Raw genomic sequence first — 4,061 nt, forward strand, 5'->3', positions numbered from 1 at the left:
AAAAACAATAATTGCTGATCATCAAAATAATTTCGATCTTTATATAATAAAATCATAAAACTAACACACTCTCTACTGTAGTAAGTGTACAAGCCAAATATAACAGTTCTCCTTGTGTTCCACGAGTTCAGAATATGTGTGTTCAACCGGTGCATGAAATGTGTAACACAAGAATTGTAGATAATGCTTCGACACATTAGCATAGCTTTAGTGTTGTTGGCATTAAATGAAAATCCAACTCACTATGATATTGCAAGTAATTATGCCACCCCAACTCAAGGGGTGCAGGCGCCACAAGTTCGTCCACACCAGGATGCATACACAGGTATTCATGCTCCCGCGGTCATGGAGACAATGAGTAAACTCAGCATCATGGCAGCACAAACATTCAGGAAGAGATAGCATGTCTTGACAGCGCTTGCAGACACACCCCTCTGTAGCCGGTGGTATTAACTCCTAAAAAAATGAACAGATATGTCTATGCAACCATAGCTAATACATCAGGTCGATGTTATCCAACAGTATATTGGTGCAGCACTAGATTTAAATATTAAAATTGTTAATGTTGTCATTCGAGAAAAATCTGTAATTATTTTTTTGCAATATGAAGCGATAATTATTATCATTAAAATCATATATATATATAATATTCGTTTTATCGCTCTCTAGCTAAAACTATTAGGTACTACTAGCTAGCTTGGCACATAAGAGTTGGCTAGTGGCAGTGCTTACTTGCTAGGAGGTTTGATTCTGTTGAGGATCTTCTTCAGATAGAGCGTCAGGCTCGAAACGCCAGGGTCTTAACTCTTCAGAATTTGAAATTTTTTATGATCTCAACTCGGACATGTACACGTACGTTGAATTGTCGGACGGAATGGCCAAGCTGAAACTGTAAAGTAGCAAGCATCTATATTTGATACGGGTCTTAGGTAAAACCCGAAGTGTTTGTCATGAACTATTGCTTCGATAAGTTTTATATTGAGCTTTTTATTGGCCTTCAATTCACGCAAGAACATCACGTGACAAGACAACCAAAATCCGCGAAGACGTCATCGAAATCAAGAGATTCCAATCTACAGCGGCTTTTCGTTTTTGAGCTTTTAAGAGCTTGTAATCACATTTCCACATATTTGGCACCTACCACACAACAGAGTGAGACATGGCGAATCTTTTGATACCAAATAACTGTAATGCGAATTTTGTTGCAAGTCAACCTTTAAGTATAATAACAATACAAAACACATATAAACCTATTTAAATATGTTACCAAGTCTTTATTATTTGTAAACAATATTTTAAACCTTACCCATCTGATCGGATTATACACAAATAAACAGATTAATTTGGCCTAAATACGCAATAAAAAACTTGACAAGCTTTTCTAAACAAAATTAAGACCGGCCAACGATACGCCAATAAAGCCGTGTGACAGATAGTAGAACTATTAAGCAGTGCGTATTTCACGAGAAAAACGTGCTTATTTCACCAGTCTATAGCATTGTCTAGTTGCTGAAGGTTCCTAATATTTTTCCGTTTTTGATATCTTGCAAAAATATTTAATTATAAAAATAATTATTCGATTTTATAAAACTATTATAAGATTCAATTATAAGAATAATCATTCGAATTTATCTATCCGAAGGTTTCCGTAATAAGCGTAGACCGTTTGAGGCGCAGACCAATTTACAGGTACGAAATTGTGGTGCACAGTTTATCAGCCTATGTTTTTTTTCCAGTTACCGAAGGTTTCATTAAATTATTTAAAACGTTAGCCAAAATTCTTTACATCTTACGTACAAGCTAGGGCCGAACTACAATGCCCCTTTATGACGACAACATTTTTTTATTTTGCTCCAGTTTGCAAAAAGCTTCCAGACGCGTGAACGCGCATACTTGCTTTCTGCTAGATCGCTATCAAAACCATTCTACATTCAACACAACCAACTTTCAAACTTTGTATATTACACAGCAGCTCACATTTTGCTTCTGATATTGCATTTCAGAGATATAATAAACATATTTCCTTATTGCTGTTGTTAAATTACATACATTACAGTAGGTTAGGCCTACAGCTTTAATTAATATTCATTTATTTTTGTAAAACAGGTTTGAGATAGTAGTAGATTAGGTGTGATTTTTTTACCACCTTTTGTTTTGCATAATTGACTTTTGAAACTAATTTCAAAACAACTTGACAACTACCATGGACATATAACTTCCCAGAACACCACGTCGTGGCCGACGCAGTGACCATCCACGTGTCTCTCAATTATTACAACTCAATAGGAGGATAAACAAAAGGTCCTCACAGCAACCATCAACATCAAATGCTAATGTTCAACAACACGCTACTCAAATTAATAACAACAACTCATCTGATTCAGAGAATTCTTTAGTAGATGTTGTAGGCGATGTAAATGACATGGACTTGGCAGCCCCTTTGTTTCCAGATGATGATCATGATTTTATGGACATCATTGACCATGAAAATATTGCACAAAACAGTATTGTTCCTCCCAATACTGCCCCCTTTATCACATTCCTCATTTTCAATCTTTAGATTGTCCTGATTTTCAAGAACTGCGTAACAACTTTCTAGGCTGACTTGACAACACCATATCACAGCTCACATGTACTGGATGTAATGAGAAACATTTCATTGCATACAATGCTCAAATACAACTATGTCATACGTGCCAGCAAATTCCCCCTGTCAAATTCCTAGATTACTAGAATTTCCTTTTTGAAGTCGTGCTCCCTCAAATATATGTTATATCATCTCGAACAACTCTCATTTACACTATACTCTGTCAATTCCTGCTGACAACTACTTTTTCAACAACCAGCACTACCCTTTCTTTTTACCATTATCACTTTTCCATTATCAGGTCGTGGGCTGTATGACAAGGGAATTTCTAGTTAATATTATTGTTTAGAATTTTGTTAGCTGTGTATTTTAATTGTTGGACTTATAGGCCTACAATAAAGAATTAACTTTTACTGGTGAATATCAGTATGGCTTACAGCCTAACACTTTCATTTGCACCTGAATCAGTAATAATCAAATTAGTTCCCACAAGCTAAGCAAAAATGCAAACTAAACATAGTCGAAATAGAATAATATGACAAGCAATTTCAACACAGATGTTGTGTGCGGATTCAGATTAGTTATGCGTAACATAGTTTCTCTACATCCACCTGTTGTACATGCAGATGTCTCTTGTGCGTCTGACTATAGCCTGTCTTGACAAACTCTTGTTTTTGCGGAGTTGTTCCCCCGTTGAGCGGGCGAGCAACACAACAGCTTGTCACAAGACGTACTGCACCTGATGCATCAGCTGCACTTATAGGGAGTAGTTCTCTTCCGTGTATGTGGCTTAGCTGCGATGTTATGGCGGTCGCACCATTGGTAACCATAACGGATTTCGAGCAAAAATTTATGTAGAAAAAATAAGATTACAACGTTTAACCAGCGACCAGTCCCTGCGGTAAACTTTAGTAGAACTCGAGAACTTAAGCAACAACAGCGACTAAACATGTCGTTATTTGCGCCCTCAGTCAGTTTTATTTGTTCTTATAGATTTTATTTTCAATTTATTTTGTTCCTAAATTCTACTAACGTTTACAACAAAAACTGGTCTTTGGTTAAACGTTGTAATCTTATTTTTTCTACATAATTTTTGCGCAAAATCCGTTATGATTACCAATGGAGCGACCGCCATAACATCGCAACCAAGCCGCATAGACGGAAGAGAACAACTCCTTATAAGTGCAGCTGATGCATCAGGTGCAGTACGTCTTGTGACAAGCTGTTGTGTTGCTCGCCTGCTCGACGAAGAACAACTCCACAAAAACAACAGTTTGTCAAGACAGGCTAGTCTGACTAGGTTACAGGAACTTGGGCTAAGAAAGCCAGATAGGTTTTGAGAGGCAAAGCCAGGCTTGCACACAGACCACACAGGCTTGCAGGATTATGTAGCTTTCTCAGTTAATTGATAACGCTAAGGAATAGCTGATTAGATAAAAAGAAGGGTGTATAAGAAGCATTCTTCTTCCTGCTA

Source organism: Watersipora subatra, chromosome 6 (assembly GCF_963576615.1).
Source record: "Watersipora subatra chromosome 6, tzWatSuba1.1, whole genome shotgun sequence".
Taxonomy (NCBI): Eukaryota; Metazoa; Bryozoa; class Gymnolaemata; order Cheilostomatida; family Watersiporidae; genus Watersipora; species Watersipora subatra.